The sequence below is a fragment of the Nyctibius grandis genome, chromosome 3 (assembly GCF_013368605.1).
Source record: "Nyctibius grandis isolate bNycGra1 chromosome 3, bNycGra1.pri, whole genome shotgun sequence".
NCBI classification, from domain to species: domain Eukaryota; kingdom Metazoa; phylum Chordata; class Aves; order Nyctibiiformes; family Nyctibiidae; genus Nyctibius; species Nyctibius grandis.
In genome coordinates this window covers 2,662,432-2,681,093 of record NC_090660.1, presented here as the reverse complement: position 1 = coordinate 2,681,093, position 18,662 = coordinate 2,662,432, and the positions used below count along the sequence as shown (strand labels likewise).

The window sequence follows — 18,662 nt, the reverse complement described above, 5'->3', positions numbered from 1 at the left end:
CCAAACTGTTCCATGGAAAGGAAGTGAACAACTAATATAGATGATAAATAACTTAGATTAACCGAGATGATAGGGAGCTATTTTGTCGGTAGATACAAATGTAAAATATGCCAAAGGCGAGCTCTCTGTACCACTGTCTCCTGAGATTTCTAAATCAGAGGAAGGATGTAAGTGGATGACAGGTAGAGCAGGTGGTGTACCACCAGCACTCATGCACACTCACCATCTCCACCTACTACATTAATTAGTTGCAGCTCAATGATTTCAGGTGGAATTTACTGCTGATGTTGGCGAGGGTAACAGGAATACTTGAGGCAAAGCCCAGTGTAAAAAGTCCAGTGCTGCATTAGGGAAGTGAGAGGTATCAGAAAGTATGAAATGTGCCCCTGCCCAAAAGCCAAACCAAGACTTAAAGTTCACAGTAAAGTCAAACAATCATTCATCAGAGCTTCAAATAAATGTGAGTTTCAAAAACAACTCCAAACAGAACAACCCTAAACAAAAATATAATTATACTTCCCCAAAAGTGCTTGAAGTGCATGTTGAGGGAAAAAAAAAAAGCATAAATATTTAACCAAAAACATACACCTTTGCACACCATAAATTAGGCAGCTACTTTTAAAACACAGTATTATTCCAAGTATTTTTAACTTGCTCTGTCTTCTGTACATGTCCCAAATGTTCCTCTCTGTTTATTTCTTGTCTACTTTTCAGAACATTGCTATTCTGATTCTGAATAAAATAAATGTCTACAACTGAGGTTGTGAAGAAAGCTGTGTCCATGGGTTGAGACAGCAATTCCATATCTTAAAGGAATATATTTAACAGATTTCTTGTAACATTTCTTCCTTTCCTGGAAGAAATGAATAAAAAGATCAAAAAGATTATAATTTCCTGAACAACATTGCTTTCATTTGTCTATTTTGCTGAGTATGAAATCAGCATTTTGGGTAGTGTTGTGACGGTTTGGGAGATGGGCTCAGAAAGCCTGAGCGTGAGGCTGTTCCTCAGGTAAACTCTTCCATGGATTTACATTAGAGAAGTCTGTGTAAGAGATGGGCACGGATGTTTCCTGCAATAATAATACACAGATTTACTTCTCTCAATTAATTTGTTCTGGAATCTAACAAATATTAATTAATTGATAGAAGGGCTTGCATTAAAATAAACTTCAAAAGATGTTGGTCTTCCTTAATGAACTATAGAAAAATGTGCTGTCCAAAGAGTAACTCATCAGACTCAAGCAAAGAAGCATTAATATTGTCTAGAGATCATATTAATGGATTTACTTAATCAAAGAAATCTTTTGAAGGGAATTATCTTGACCAAGTAAGGGAAAGTAATTATCAGCCCAGAGATGATATGGGTCATAACGGGATGCCAAACTCTACCAGTGAGAGACACCGTGTGGTAACAGCCTGAACTGTCACTCTTGCAGTGGCCAGCAAAGAAATAGCAGAATGAATCATTTATGATGATTAAATAATAGATTATAAAGCCATCTCTTTTAATAATACATGTAACAACAGCACAGATCTGATGTAAAAGTGGCAATTTCTGTTCCGAAATGCTGCTCACAAATTTAAGCTCATCTTAAAGCTCACAAATCAGTGTTGATCTTTTTCATGTCTTCCTCTCCCCTTGCCTGGTGTAACTGTCCATGCAGCTAGAGCTCTTGTTCTATCACATCCTCTATTAATTCAATTCACAATAACCACTTTTGCTGTCAGTTTATGTGCTCCCACCAGCTCATCACATTAAGAAAATCCTACTGCTTAAATTCATTTTTTCAGACTTCTTGTCTTCATTTACAAGACCCTTCAAAGCCCTCCCCTCCTCTGCCTTTTGCTGACATCTTTGTAGGCTTACATTACCCCTAGACCTCTGTAATCTACAAACAAATAAAGGATATGAAGGAAAATGAGGCTCCCCCCAACTGTAAGAGCCACAAGAACTCACACCAATGGAGGTCACCATGGCTTTGGTCAGATGTGGCATCATGATGTGCCCAAGCTGTGTGATGAGGTCTCCTCACCTCCTGTGCCCTCTGCTCTACTCTGCTGCTCCCACCCAGGGGAGGCCATTCAGCAGACGTGCCTCAAAAGGTGGCAAGTTAAGGTGGCCCCTCTCTGCAATAAGGAAAGCAGGTGGACCCTAGTTGAATTGCTCGAAAGAATTTCTGCCCTCAGCAGAGCAGAGAAGCCACCCCATGCTCCTTTGCACATGTTCAGAGATGCCTCCAAAATGGCAGGATCAGGTAGAGCTGCTGCCAGGTAGGTCACCCCTGGAGTCTAGAGAGTTTCCTCCCCCCGGATGCGGGGCACGAGGGTCACCTGCGTGGAGTTATGCTATTCTGTTCTATTTTCTATTGACAGAGCACTAGAACAGGCTGCCCAGGGACGTTATGGAGTCTCCTTCTCTAGAGATATTCAAAACCCATCTGGACGCAACCCTGTGCAACCTGCTCTAGGTGAACCTACTTTGGCAGTGGTTTGGACTAGATGATCTCCAGAGGTCCCTTCCAACTCTAACCTTTCTGTGATTCTATGATTCTATGATTCTATTCTATTCTATTCTTTTCTGTTCTAATGTATTTTTCTTTTAAAAGTGTTATTGTGCTGATGAACAAATAAGAAACGTGGAGGAGTTAGGAGCAGAATTAACGTCCTGCTGCAACAAGTTACGTTTCCAAATGGAGACTGCCCCGCAGAGAAACAAGCATTTCAGTATCCCTGTTTGTTAATAAATATGAATTACATCATTGCTTTAGAAGTGAAAAGGCAAAACATCAATTCATTAAAATGCAAGGACTGTGCAGAGAGCATTTAAAAGCCAGGAAAGCTAACCATTTACCTAGGGAAGAAAACAAGAGTGTCATGAATGTCTCTCTCTTCAGTTTTTTAAATTTAAATGTGTTCATACCTATGATGAAATCACAGGGAGAAATATGGCAACATGGAGATACCAAAGCAGGCAGCAGTTGAAAATTCCCAACCGTAAACAGCATTAAAATGGAAGAAACTTACGGAGCAGACTTAAAGCTCTTTGAGACACAGTAAGTCATTAGCAATGACAGGGACAACCCTAATGATGAAAGATTTTTAAATAGCCAAATTCATTCCCAGAGCCTCCGAAGTTTCTTTTTCCTTTCATTCCTGTTCCAGCTCATGTGGGGTCCATCAGGTACTCTTTTTGAATTGACGTGAGTACAGAGGGTTGGTGAAGAAAAATCCAGAACTGCAAGCTGATCTGACATAAACTTACTCCTCCTTCAACATGTCTACACCACTAGTCCTGTAGCACTCCCACATCCCCCAGCAGATAACCTGCTCTCCTCCTGCTCTGCCCCCACAATGGGTATTTTCCCTTGAACTCCAGAGAGGTTCACCAGACTCTCCAGTGCTCTCAGATCCATCTATCTAAAGACTTTTTGTCACCCCCAGCTCTCTCCCTCTGAGAGCCCCCAACACTTTTGCGACTTCTACCTTTTCAATGTGCCTGCAGAAGAAGGAGGGAGCATTCCTGGTGTTTGCAGTAGCATCAAAGCATCCTGTCCAATTTAAGCCTCCCTGTCTCTTGTGCTCTCCTGACAGAGACATAGGTTTCAAAGCCTGTTCTTTGAGGCAACAACTACCACAAAATTCAGTGTCTTCATCCAGTTCAGCAGAACTTGGCAATGGAAGGGGGCTCATGGCTTATGTGTCCCACCTGTCCTGAAGTTCTCTGAAGTTCACAAAAGAAAAATCAGAAAAATCTTTCTCTTTTTTTCTGCTGTGTCATCCCCCACATTGGATGCAGATATCTCCACTTGTACAAGGCAGGGACTTTATCCAATAGAAGGGTGCACAAATCCCCAGAGAGAACCACCTCTTATGCTGTGACAGGCTGCTCTTCAGGCACATCCCAAGACAGCTGTTGGCCAAAGTATCTTCCAAGGTAAGTCCTGCCAGGTTCATAAATTCTGGAGACAAAGAATAGAGAGGAAACTGCACATGGAGTGGGGACCTACTGAAGGTACTTCTCCCTCCTGGGGTCTTGGTTCTCCCACAGAAATGGATCATTATCTTACTCTGCACTTCCCCATTCTCTTGCAGATTGTTGAAGATCTCAAAACACAGCGCAGGTACTATTTTTTTGTTCCCATTGTGGGAATTGTCAATTTAATTTGATGATCACTTACTATGACCTGCAATCCAATCTCCTCCACGGAGACCGGCGGGACTGCTAAGTAAAAAGTGTTCATCTTCAGTACCATACAGGTAAAGATATTAGAGACAATAATGAAATTTGCAGTGGAAGAGAATTATTCAAATCCAACACAATTAACAAAGACAAAGTTTTAAACGGAGCCAGAAAAAAAGACTAATATCCTAGTAACAGAAAGAGACCACAGAGATTTAAAAAATATTAGTAGTAAGAGGCAGACATGAAATCACAGCTATAGGGTAAAGGTCAAGAAAGAACATTTTTAAACTCATTGGAAAAGAAGGGGATTCTTGCAGGGCTTACAAATTTAGAAGGACAATATGCAAATAGCATAATGAGAAAAAATCACAGAATCACAGAATCACAGAATGGTTGGGGTTGGAAGGGACCTCTGGAGAGCATCTAGTCCAACCCCCTGCCAAAGGAGATTCACCTACAGCATGTTGCACAGGATCGCATCCAGGTGGGTTTTTAATATCTCCAGAGAAGGAGACTCCACAACCTCCCTGGGCAGCCTGTTCCTGTGCTCTGTCACCCTCAAAGTAAAGACATTTTTCCTCATATTCAGATGGAACTTCCCATGTTTCAGTTTGTGCCCATTGCCCCTTGTCCTGTCACTGGGCACCATCCTCTTGACACCCACCCTTTATAAGCATAAGATCCCCTCTCAGTTGTCTTTTCTCCAGGCTAAACAGACCCAGCTCCCTCAGCCTTTCCTCATAAGAGAGATGCTCCAGTCCTCTGATCATCTCTGTAGCCCTCTGCTGGACCCTCTCCAGTGGCTGAGTGTGAAGAAGATAAGCTCGGGAGCTATCAAGCTACTGTATAATTTTCTAATACAAATAACTAACACCTTTGTAGCTTTTGATATTAAAAAATAGATGAAGTATTGAAAAATACTAAGTAGGGAACAAAGCCACAATAGTCTGAGAGAACTGGACTGGGTGACTTCCATTTTTCTTTTATGATATGCACTTTAACAAAAGCCAAGATGACTCTCTGAACAAAGAGTCTGACAGGAAGAATATAAAAGATACTGAAGATGAAAGCCAAGAGGTTCAGAGCTTGAAGAAAGGCTCTGCTTAGATTAAGGAAAAAAAATCATGCAACTTGTAGAAGAAAGAAATGGTATTATAAGGAGAAAAGGGAGGGGAAAGCTATTATATGTGGTTTATAAATCAATATAACAGAGACAAGAGATTTAATGTAAAATTGATCCATTTTCAAAACTAAACCAAGGTTAGCCCAGTGATAATCAACTAAATGAAAAAAGACGAAAACCAAAGAAATGAGGAAAACCACAATAATTTTGGACTAAGTGTCTCTGGGAGTTGTGGGGTTTTAGTCACTGACTCAAACTGATCTGTCAGTAACTTCTATGTTAAGCACAAGTTTTAGCATTTCAATGCTAGAAAAATTATAAGAAAAATATTTTCTTTCATTTTTATTTTTTATTTTTTAACTGCTGTGTATATTGGTGAAGGTGCACATTTGGAAAAACGTGTATCTTAGGACTTAGTTTTCAAACGGAGTTTTGATTTCAGTGAAAACAGTTTTTCCAACAAGGAGTGCTGCACACAGAGAATAAATAATGATAATTAACCAATGACATGAACTGGGAGCAACGATCATGTAGCTCACAAATTGCAAAGAAGCAAAAGTGCTTCTGTTCCTGAACGGGTCATTCCATGTGTGATCTTCTTACTTCATCCTAGACAGTAACGTTCACTCAGCACATGTTTCTTTTTAACTGATGTTCACAGGCCTTGTGCCTACGCAGCAGAACAGGTGGCTGAGAAAAGTATGCAGGGAAGAGAACCTAAAAGAGGATAGTGAAAGTAGGAATTAGGAGGGGGGGGAAGAGAGGAAAGTATCTGTCACACAAAAAACCACAGTGATCAGCGAAAAGTTTGAAAGAGTTCAGAAAGGGGAGAAGTAAACATAACCTATTAGCAAATCTAATAGAAAGAAACAAACCAAACAGAATTATAAAGGATTTAAGAAACAGGAAATTCACTTAGACTGCATGACAGAAAAAGAAATAATCATATCACAGAAAACAAATATCACTGTTCCCTGTGATGAGCTTGGAGGTCCAAGAAATACTTAATTAGACTAACCAAAGAATAGCTGTCAAGGCGATGAATGCCAGAACCATTCAGTACCACTCAGTGGCTAAACCAGGAAGGTACTCAATTTTTCTCAGATCTGTTTCAAACTCTGAAAGAATGCTAGGAAGAAATGAAGTAATCAGTCTGTAGAGCATCAGAAAACAAAATTGTAAGGATTCGGTCCCTGAACCCTGTACCCTGGGGTACAGGGGTCCCTGTACCCTGAAATAGTACATTCAGAGATGACCAGAAAGCTTGAGAGCTAAAAATCTGATGGAATTCCAGGTCTGGAAAGAATACGTTGAGGGAAGAATAAAAAATGAATGAAATTGCGGCATGGATACAAAATATTTAAGTTTTCTGCTCTGAAAATTTCTGTTACAGTCAGGGCTACAATTCCCTTAAAAAAGAAGAAAAAGAAAAAAGAAAACAGGTCTATAATCTAAAGATACAGAAGAAATCTTGCAAGTGTTTTATAATGGCATTTACATGTAGATTCCAGGTCCTTCAAAAGACTTTAAATAAATATAGCACCTGAACTTCAAATTAATATTATATTCTTACAATTTAGTATTACATCCTTTATGCTGGCAGAGAAACTAACCAGAAAGTCACACAACTAGCCTTGAGTCATGTAGCAAATCATTTACAAGTGAAGATGCAAAAAGCCTTCCTTCTCAGCCTGTTCTGGATCCCAGAGTGCGTTTCCCAGAGTAATCTCTACTTTTAGAGCAAAAACATGATCAGTGCAGGGCCAACAACAACTGAGTTTTCGACTCAACACGGCCATCTTACAGTCTTCCTCAGTAAACTCTTCCCTGCCTCCCTCAGTTAAAAATAAAACAATGCATTTTCTTCTTTTTTCACTTGGGAACCAAAAGATTTTATGTCCCTGTGGGACACTGATGTTCTAAAAAATTCACTTCTCTGGTATTTGAATTACCACAAAGTTGTCTAAGCTATGGCTTCCCGTTGGGAGCCAGCATCAATCTTGGAGCATTCGGCCACGCTTCCTCAACTTTGGCCATCTTACCCAACCGCTTTGGCCTGCCCTCTCAAGACCCCAGCGTCACATTTGCATTGGTGCTATGGTGGGAGAAATGGAGAATGAAACACGTGGCTCAATGGAACTAGGAATATTTTTTATTAAACACTAGGGAAAGGTTTAAAGCAGAGACTGTTAGCAATACCACCTTAATATACACACCCAATAAACGTTTGCTACACCCAAGCATGGTATGGAAAAGGTGCTCTAGGTCAACATCTCAGAAGTCCTTTTGCTCTTGATGGAAAATCCTTGCTGTGATAGCTCTGAAAACATGGGTTACAACAGAGCCTGACTGAAGAGCTGCTTCATTGCTACAGAGCTGGGCCTCAGTCTACAGCGTGAACATCATTAAGAACCAAATAAATAAGCTCAGCAGGCAGAAGAAAAGCATAATGCTTAACCAAGAGATTTCTAGGCTTTCCCCTCCAGGAAGGAAAGGGCACTAGCACTTCAGTAACTCACTCAAGGTTTGCAAGTAGAAACACCTGAGTGCAGCTTTACCTGTTCATTCTAAATGAGCAAGATTTGTTCACTTATTATGAACAAACAGATAACAAGATACTCTCAGATCTTTCCATGATTCCAAATAGAAATTGATGTACCTACTAATATTAATAAGTAATTATTAGACTCACCTGTAGGGTCTGATTCAAACAGCTTTACCATCACATTTTACAAAGAGGGAACTTACCCTCCCCTTCTTCCTCTGCTTTACTCTCACCATAGATATCAAATATATTTGATAACAGATTTCAGACTTGCCATTGATAATGTGTAAAGTAAACCTTGGCATAAGACAAATCAAAGAAAGTAGTCAGTATTTCACCCTTCACAATTATTAGTTCCCTTGTGATGGCAGATAAGCAGGTAGAGCACATTCTTTTTTCATTACCTGGGAAGAGTTCAGACTTCCCCCTTGAGGTGAGAACTGCTGCAGAGTTTTGTTATGACACAGGTATGTCCAGGTCAAAACACAGAGGAAGAACTCATCTCTGATCAGGTGACAAATACTGCTGCATCCCAAAGAACTGGTCATATTGACCTCTTCAAACATTGGTTTAAAACGCCCGTGCTGACCAGTATGACAGTCTTACCTCATACATCTTTCTGACGTATTTCTTGAAAATGACTTGCTTAAACACAGTCTGGCTGCCGGTATGAACAGGGCACATTACCAGACTCATACTCACCATTCATAGTATTAACCTATTTCTAATGAACACTGTCTTGTCTCCTTCTTTCTTCCCTCTGTAAACTACTGTAACTGCTTAAAAAGAAAAGGGAAAAAAAAACCCCACAAGACAGAAGTTTTCTTCCTAAAATACAATAAAATCACAGTGCTGCAATCCAGAGGCGATTTAATTCTCTCTCTGGTACCCAAAGGCAGGAACCACAACATTTATAGCACATTTGTACCAATCACAGAATCAACCAGGTTGGAAGAGACCTCAGGGATCATCGAGTCCAACCGTTGCCCTGACACCACCATGTCAACTAGACCATGGCACTAAGTGCCATGTCCAGGCTTTTCTTAAACACATCCAGAGATGGTGACTCCACCACCTCCCTGGGCAGCCCATTCCAATGGCTAATGACCCTTTCTGAAAAGAAATTCTTCTGAATGTCCAACCTGAACCTCCCCTGGCCAAGCTTGAGGCTGTGTCCTCTTGTCCTATCGCTAGTTGCCCAGAAGAGGCCAACTCCCACTTCACTACAACCTCCCAAAAATGAAGGCTTCAAAACCTTCTCGATCTCTTTCAATTCTTCAATAACTTTTATTACCAAAGCTGGTTTTGCCCAAATCCAACCTGAATTTCCTTGTGTTGCAATCTACGTTCATTACTTCCTGTGCTGTCCATTGTTGATCAGGGGAACAGGCTGGAAAACAGCCAGAAGATGTAGCTACATCTAGTGCTAAGAGTCTGTTAACAGACCTTATAAAGAGCTCACTAATATTTTACAGAAAGCTAAATGCTACTATGTCAATATGTCAGCTCTGAAAACTATACCTAATCCACTATTGAGGTGATACATATTGGACATAATAGCAGTGTCAGATGGTTTGGGGTACTGGTCATGAACAATATTTCAAGAGATGGAGGAGATAACACCTTAAGTGTGGAAAGAAGCTGACAAAGACGACAATAGGAGAAGCAAAAAGCCTTAGTTACAATACATGATTTTATACAGTACTTTTTTAGAAATGGAGCTGCACACTCAAGTCTGGGTTGGAAGCTAAAACTCATAAAAATGCGGAAGAAATTGGTTCCAGGTCCTGTTTTTCTGGGAAATTTGATCCAATATGTAGATCTCCACGCAGGGAAAGCCTATGCAGTCTCTTGCAGCCAGACATGAGTTTGCTCTGCCCATGTTCCAAGGCAATCAGGAAGCTGCGTGACTATGGTAAGGGTGGCATTTAGTCCATATCTGCTTAAAACCATGATCTACATAAACACAAAATCAAGGGCAGTGAACTGGCTTGGAGAATCTGTAGTCCCTTGGCTTCCTCTTCTAAACAGCGTCAGAACACAAAATATATGGGGTCAAGCATTACAGAAGTGTTGGCTGAGGAAGTACTAAAGTTACTGGAAAAAATTTTGATGAGAATGCAGAAATTACATAGCCTGGAGATTTTGCAGTAAAGAATAAGTTTGCCTTAAGACATAAATGAAACACACACACTAAGAACCCATGAAAGTATAATAGAAATTGAGATGCAGTTGCTCAGTTAGTAGCATAATCAGTTTTCTCTATTATTTATGGTTTTAATAGCAAAGTGGCATGATGACATCCATCTGCACACCATTAGCTGTGGTAAAGGATGGGTTTATTACAAGATAAGTAATAAAAATACTTTAAACAACAAAAAATTCTTTTCATTGTATAAGTGTTACAGTGCAGCGCAAGTTACTAGGTGTGTGTCAGGCAATCTTAACAACAGATGGTATTGATCTGTGAACTGGGTTGCTAAACATAGTATATTATGATACCTATGCAAAATTATAAGGCATCATTTTCAAAACAAAAGCATACCAGATTCTGTATATGAACAGTATAGACTCATAGGCATGAGTATATCTATGAATATATATATCTAGAGTTTATATAAACCAGATTTTTACCAGAATAGTAGGATGGAAAGACTAAAGAGGGGAGTTAAAAGGAAAAAAAAAAGAAGTAACTCTGGGAGAGGAATTATTTTGGATGGAGTAATGTATTAAACACTACACTCCCTTCAGGCACCTGCCCCACAGGAAAGCCCACTAGATTTTCTCCCTCATGGGCTCCTCTCTGCTTTCACAGTCCCCTCAACACACCCGTAGACCCTTGCAGACCTAGTGCTTCTCCCTCCTGTTACGGTTTCCAATCTCTACTGGCATCTCCTCAGCCCTGACCCCAGGTTTTACCTTCGTGGGTTTCTCCTTTCCCCTCTTTTACACAAATTCTGCTCATCAATCTCTTTCAATATCCTGCCTTTTAACCCTATTTTCACTAGAAAACAGGTTGTACATGCCAGAAAAGGTGCAAGCTTTTGATATTACCTCTAGGAAAGGTAATAATTCCTAAAGCCACTCAGCTTTTTGTTACCTCTCATCTTCAGTGCTAGAAGGTGGTGCTCTTGTTACTCAAGGAGGTTTTTTGTTAGTTTTACTGTGGCTTTGATATTGTTGCGGAAAACCATATTGCTCTGAACTTGGTCTATTAAAGTATTAATAATAAATAATAAAGTATTCTGTATGCTCATGTATTCACCTGCATTCATAGGTGAATACACAGCAATGTGATTTTCAATAAAAAGCCTCAGAGCATCTCTAATTCCTGAAACTCAGTCAAATGTGATTATTCCTGACCGACTTTTATGAGTACAAGAGTAAATAATGTGCACCTGTTTACTGTCAAGAGGGACAAAATTAAAATTATTTAATCTTTTGAGAGCACAAGGGCACAAGCCTGACAGAAGACTGAAATGCTACTGCAAAAATATGTTGCTGAAAATATTCACCGTAAGAAACAGGTGTGTAGAGGAAGAAAAGTCACGTTAGCTGAGACTGTAGACGTTTTCCATGGACTCCATCACCATTCCTACCTCTTGGCACACTATGGATTAAAACTGTTCATAGAATGTTTCCTGATTCAAATATAGCACAAAAACTTCCTGTGGGAAAACCGAGTGCAAGACAATTTGCTGTAATCTGTTACCACCACGGACGGGTGGAAGCTGCTTTAGAACAGCATGGCACTTCCAATGATTTTTCAGCAAATGCATAGAAAAAGTTGTTGCTACCTTGAAAGGGCTCTTGCAATCAAAGTTTTTTAGGTTTCTTAAGGAAGAGTGAAATCTCTTTGTCTGGACACTGGAATTTCTAGATTTAAAAATGATGCTTATAAAACTGAACAGTAGGAAACAAATGCTTATAACCCAGGTCCTCCAGCATTTCCCTAAAGTTAAGAGATGTGGACCTGCAGAGATAACCTCTTCTTGTATTCTACAGAGCTAAAAGAAATCTTTTTCATAAAACAAGAGCAAAGAAGGAAAACAGAGGCACAGGCTTACTAAAGGGCATTTGGCTCTGAAAAGAAGCTTTGAAAGAGGTTTTTTTGGACATAACTTATTATCTGGGGGCACAAGGAATTAAAAGACTCGACTTTTACCCTGGGGTTCAGGATTTGGCACATTCCTTTTAAAAGGCCATGGTTGCACTTTACATTTTCAAACTCAAACAACTAGATTTTATCCTTAACTCCTTGTTTACCTGCAAGACCATACAATTGTGTCCATAGATATTCCTAAGATCATATTTTAGAGCAACAAAACAGGCTACAGGTCTCATTGTCAAACATCCCGATACTTTCAAATGTCTCCAACTTTAGATGGATAAATGGTGTCATTGAAATCAAACAGTGCAGGGAGCTACTCTGTTTATATACAGCATTGAACTGCTCAAATGTGTTATACCTCAGCAGGAAAAACGTTTTAAAATTTCCACCCACACACTCTTAATTTAACCCATATAAGTCAATAGTAGTTTCTAGCATGGGTTTTAGCATTAATTGGATGTGCAGAGTGAGCTCAGAAGAGGCTGGCAAATTGATATAATTTATTCAGTTACATGATTCTTAATGATTAGCCTAATATGCTCCTAATTCAAGCTACACGGGACCCCTTGGTATATTCAGTTACGACTCTGACTGGCATTAGGTTTATACATATGTCTCCTTCAAGTAGTATAATCTTACACATTTATTTAGTGACTGCACAGACTAGCAGAAAATTTTAAAAAATACCAACAGTAAATGACTCAGTAGTATTTTTAGTTCAGCTGATGTGTCTGGAGTAATCCTCATGTAATAAAGAACAGAGCTCCAGCAGCAGCTCACCATGAGTCCGAAAGAGTACAAGCATTCAGATTTCAGCAGTGATGCTGGCTGCAAAAAGCCCTCTCATTGACACACAGTCCCCTTTGGCACTCAAAGGCAGAGTTTTTGAGGTGAAGGAGGCATATATATGACCTCTCTCATGACTTTTGCCTTAGATTTGGCTAGAGGAAGTTAAGAACATGGGATGAAAATAAACACACTGTGCACCACACTTAATAAACAATGGTCTTCTCTCTTCTCACCCCACACGGAAACGCAAAAAAGAAAAACAAATTATTTGTATCAAAGTATGAACAGACAAATGCAAGGATAACTAAACTCAATGCACATACAGAAGCATCTCTAAGGTCACCATTTTCACCCTTCTTAAAATAACTCTTTCTTAAGGATAGCGCAGTGTAAGGATTCTGAGCAAGCACACAGGTAATAACAACAAAATATTACCCTTGTGCCCCACTTTCAAAAATAGGCCCAGCCCCAACTCCGGATCAGCTGCAACATGTTTCCTTCTTAAATTGCATTACAAATAAACACTTGCTTTCTTCTACTTTAAAGCAGACAGATCAGGTGCTCTGGTCCAAAAACTACCAACAACCCCATCAACACATGTGACAGTGGGGTAGGATTTAGTACACCTGAGGAGCAAGCTCCTGAGACGTGTCTTATTTTCACTGGCATTTGAGTATCTCAAGCAGAGGAGTTGTGCTACCAACAGCAGGGAGGAAAGGCTTTCTGCTACATAAAAGCAGAACACCCTGGAGAACAAAGCCTCCCCAGTCACCTCCATGTGAACACCAGAAGGTGAAATCAGACACTGAGATTGGTGTCTAGTTCTTACCACTAAAATAGTTGGCTTATGCTGACCATGATGATGGAAAAAGTAGACATAATAGCAATAGCAATTCCCAGTACAAGGAGAAAATAAACCTTCCAATACCTGATGGTTCTCTAAAACTAATTTTGTATTCTTTCATATGTCTCTCTTCTTATTTTTATTTCTGGTATTTGGGATATCTAAGCATGTTTATGGACAGCTTTTTCTGCCTGTCCTGACTCTGAGGCCTGACAAAAATAATAAAAACATACTTAAAAATGTAATAAGATCACTAGTTTAAAAATCTTAAATCCAAAGCAGAAGAGACCTAAAGCTGTACAGGACAAGAAAACACAGCAATGGAAAAAAGTATTAACTATGTTCTTCATGGTTGTGTTCATTGTCTTCTATGTTGTGTCTTACATGGAGCAGTCAGCCAATATTTAGAGACATTCATGTGAAAATAAGTGAATTTTAAATGCTAATGTCATTGACAACTAATGTACAAAAAGTCCTGCTTCTCCAAACACATGAAGAAAGCAGATTATTCCTTTGCTTAGAAACCCTAAAGTTTAACACTTAAACCCAGCTCCCTATATGAGTGTCTGTAAACTTAATGCAATGTTTACATGCAAGAATAACAAACTGCTCTTGTAAAGAACCTAGGCTACAAATCATAGAGAGCTTCTTCTAAAGAGTAGAGTTTGAGTTTTATTAAGTGAAACCTACAAGTGATTAGATATTGAGGTTTACAAATTAAATAGAAATAAATGTCAAGGCCTATTGCTGTTCTCTAAAGAGCATGATTAAAATAAAATATCTGAAATAGATATTTTGAATTTAAACTAGCTTTAAGAGTCAATCTCATGGATATGAGTATCTCATACATAGCTGAGACACTGTTTTCATTGCTTTACTAATAATATTCCTTGTATAGGAGAATACCCACTGTTGAAAAATTATGAAAATAAAAGTGTTTTATTACTGCATAACATACACACACACACAGATGGTATGTTCTTAGGAAAAACAGCAGAATACTGCACCCAGCTTAGAAACATTATCAGCTTGCAAGAAGGGTGGTGTTGAGAAAGGTCTGAGACCCCTACAACTCCTAAACAAGGTTGCAGGAAAGAAATCACTACACGTGAAAAAAAATTGCTTTGCCATCCTTTAAATAAAAACAACAATGTGTATTTCCTTTGCCCAAGAAGCTTCTCTGGCTAGTTAGCGAGTAAAACCTCCTATCTGCACTGAACCTTGCTAGCTCAAGTCGTGACTCTGGCTTAGAGGAGCTAAACTCATATCCTAGCCACAGCACATCTGCCTGTATGGTTCAGAGCACCATGCCTTGATGGCCTCCTCACGAACACAAAGGAAAGAGGAGGGCATCTAAAATATTATTCACACCATAAAAGAACCAAGAAAAGCCTGAGTCTCCCTTCAAAGCGTTACAGATTTAAAATACACCAGAAAGACTCTTTGCAAATTCTGGATTAAATAACATTCTCTCCACTCCCCCAAGCCTCAAACCTGTACATTATTGATAAAATGATGACTTAAGAAAAAGAAAAATCATATAAACAAGGACAACCCTTTGGAATCCTTTCCTCCTGCCTGAAGGCAGTTATAGGACCAGCTGTTTAAAGTCAACTATAGTTTGTTGAACAGTACCATCTACTGGTGATTTTATATCACACAAACACACTGAAACTTTCTTTGGCCTTTAATGTCAGCGCACAGAATCACCAAAACTGAATTTTGCATTATGATACCACCCTATATAAAACACTTTCACTCAAAACAAAGTAGTACATTATCCTTTGTTCTTACCTTTGTTGACATATCAGCTCATGAGTCACTGGAAAGGCGTGATATTCCTGAAGAGAAATGAGAAGTCCGCAACCTCGTTGCTGAGTTTAGCTCATTTTCAGGATTGAAAATCCAGGTAGCAAAGCAGTAGGTGATAACCAAAAGTAGGTGGTGTAGCCCCTGGTTACTCCAAGCCTGTGGACCCTGCAAAAGGACAGAACATCTGGCATTGTGTTCATCTACACAGCCTGAGGATTCAACCCAAATGCTCAGTCTTGTATGTCAGGTGGCCCTGGCTAACGTTATTAAATACTCCTGTAGGAACGTCAAGACCCATATCGACTTAAGGAAGGAACAAAAGCCAGGTCAAACAGAAATAATGGTCACTCTTAAAGAATATAATTTAAACTTGCACTTAAGTCCCTGATGTCAAGGTTAGAATTCAGGTAAAGGATTCTCAGGCAGACTGAAAACAGGAACAGTTCGCACACCAGCAGTGGATTTAGTCTTGGTGGTTTGTGGGGAATAGGAAGGAGAGCAGATAGAATCATTTTGGTTGGAAAGGACCTTTAAGATCATCGAGTCCAACCATTAACCTAACGCTACCAAGTCCACCACTAAACAGTATCTCTAAGCACCACATCTACTCATATGCAACATATACAATCAGCTTAATGGAATTCTGAGTTTATTTCAGTTTTTACAATAGTGGGTCAAATACAATTACTTCCTCTATATGTTGTAGAGATATTTTGGAAACCTAAAGTATATACGCTTTCTCAGACAGTTCTTTTGGAGGTTAAGTTATAATCACATGGTGTCAAATTGGACAGAATTATTCCTTATTGTTTCACATGTGAATTACTTCCAATTATTTCTTAAGTGTACTGTTGTTTGCACGAATTAGAATCGTGCTGGCTATTTTAAAAGGATAAATATTCAACCCTTGTAAATGTTAAAAAAACCCAAACAAGAATGTAAAAGTGGAGGATAAACCATTTTCTTAAAACATTTGTGTCATTTCAGCTGCTTCAGATGGATAAAGTGGGGAAATGAACGCCAGAAATTTGAATGATAAAAATACCCAAGAGTGAAATTCACTCTACAGAGGTAAATAGATATGATTAATTTAATGATTACAATTAATTTCAATAGGACAATCACAAAAAATCTTACTTCCTTGGTTTGGTACGAGATGAAGTATATCTGCATTTTCTAGCCTCAATATTTTCTAGCCTAAATTTCATATGCTACTTTCCTCTGTTACAGATTTGCATTGTTAATATGCAAAGTAACACTGCACAGAAAGAAAAATGTGATAAACTTCCCAATATCTATAAATGGAAAATTACTGATTTCGCTACAGCCTGCATATGTATGCAGCTCTGCATTCTTCTCTGTGCTGATATTGCACTGCGTCCCACATTTGGAAAAGATGTACCTGCTTGAGATGCTAATACGGTTTGATCTCAGTGGGTGTTCTGGAATTTAAAAGCAGCAAAGCCTCAAAATGTCAGTCAAGTCCATGCAGGGTCCTGTTCAGATGGGGCATGGCATAGCCTGGAGGTTTTCAAGGACAATGCTACCGCAGATGATTGACTCTGCCTCTGTTCCTGGCTCATCCACCAAAACAATGAGCTCCTCCCGGAGAAGCAGGGTGAGGTGAGGTCGGCGCTTCCTGACAGGAGGAGGCAGGCAGGACTTGAAGAACGAACTGTTTTTAACCTCGGTCAGAGGGTTAGCAGGCAAAAAGAAAGGAGAGGATGCACCTTCTTGCTTTTCAAACTGTAAACACCTATGACTTCCAAGCCTACATGTGACTGCATTTCAGACACGCTCTCCTTAATTCTTGCTCTCCTACCGCAACCCACCTGAGAAGAGTAACCACAAATTGGCAGAAGTTGGCACCCATTGAATGAGGTGACAGAGTAACATGTTTTCTTATGGGAAAATTTCTAGGCATAAAAATGGTTTCGCCACCTGGATTTACATACAGGCAAACTGTGTCTGAAATCTGTACAATTACAGAGGGTCACCCTTACTGTACTGCACTGGCAAGGGGCTCTGAAAAGGGAGAACTGAAAATCATGGGAGCAACACTCACATAAATGTAGTGTATGATTAGCACAGAATCACAGAATCAATCAGGTTGGAAGAGAGCTCTGGGATCATCGAGTCCAATCATTTCCTATGGAAACCATCTAACTATTAAAGATCCTGAGAACTTTTATAAAAAATAAAGAAACTATGTAGCAGTCAACTCAGTTGTTTAGGGACAGATAATCTCAGCTCCAAAATTGATACAAAAAAAGCAAGCGTAACTCTAAAGCAGTTACACTGTTTCTAGAGAAAACTCATCTGCCAAAGCGCAGAACGACTTCCATGCAGAACCTGACCTACCCTTGCCAGATCCCCCCTGGCATCACACTAAGGAGAGAAACCTTGCCATAACTCCCTGTACCCTCTTTGCGGGAGAGGGAACACTGGGAAATGTGGTGAGACATCCCATGGGATTCTAGTGTCAACCTGGTACAGCCACAGACAGTCTCATTCCAGACTGGGCAATCACCCGGATGCTGTGGCAAGCAAGGAGATGCACATGCCACACTTATCTCAGAATGGTTTGGGTTGGAAGGGACCTTAAAGATCATCTAGTTCCAACCCCCTGCCATGGGCAGGGACACCTTCCACTAGACCAGGTTGCTCAGAGCCTCATCCAACCTGGCCTTAAACACTGCCAGGGAGGGAGCAGCCACAACTTCTCTGGGCAACCTGGGCCAGGGTCTCACCACCCTCACAGGAAAGAATTTTTTCTTAAGATCTAATCTAAATCTCCCCTCTCTCAGTTTAAAACCGTTCCCCCTCGTCCTATCACTAGTTGCCCTTGTAAAAAGTCCCTCTCCTGCTTTCCTGTAGGCTCCCTTCAGGTACTGGAAGGCTGCTAGAAGGTCTCCCCAGAGCCTTCTCTTCTCCAGGCTGAACAGCCCCAACTCTCTCAGCCTGTCTTCATAGGAGAGGTGCTCCAGCCCTCTCATCATCTTCATGGCCCTCCTCTGGACTCGCTCCAACAGCTCCATGTCCTTCTTATGTTGGGGGCCCCAGAGCTGGACGCAGTACTCCAGGTGGGGTCTCACGAGAGCGGAGTAAAGGGGCAGAATCCCCTCCCTCAACCTGCTGGCCACGCTGCTTTTGATGCAGCCCAGGATGCGGTTGGCCTTCTGGGCTGCAAGCTCACACTGCCGGCTCATGTTGAGCTTCCCATCAACCATCACCCCCAAGTCCTTCTCCTCAG

General features: G+C 40.2%; 1 protein-coding gene across 1 annotated transcript in view; it reads right to left on the bottom strand.

Annotated features, from left to right (window-relative positions):
* Positions 1–18,662, bottom strand: part of RAMP3 (receptor activity modifying protein 3) — a 74,609-nt gene that overhangs the window by 52,341 nt on the left and 3,606 nt on the right. Inside the window, exon 2 of the mRNA XM_068396934.1 lies at positions 15,392–15,574. The gene's annotated coding sequence lies outside the window, so the exon portion shown is untranslated. The remainder of the gene's footprint in view (positions 1–15,391; positions 15,575–18,662) is intronic.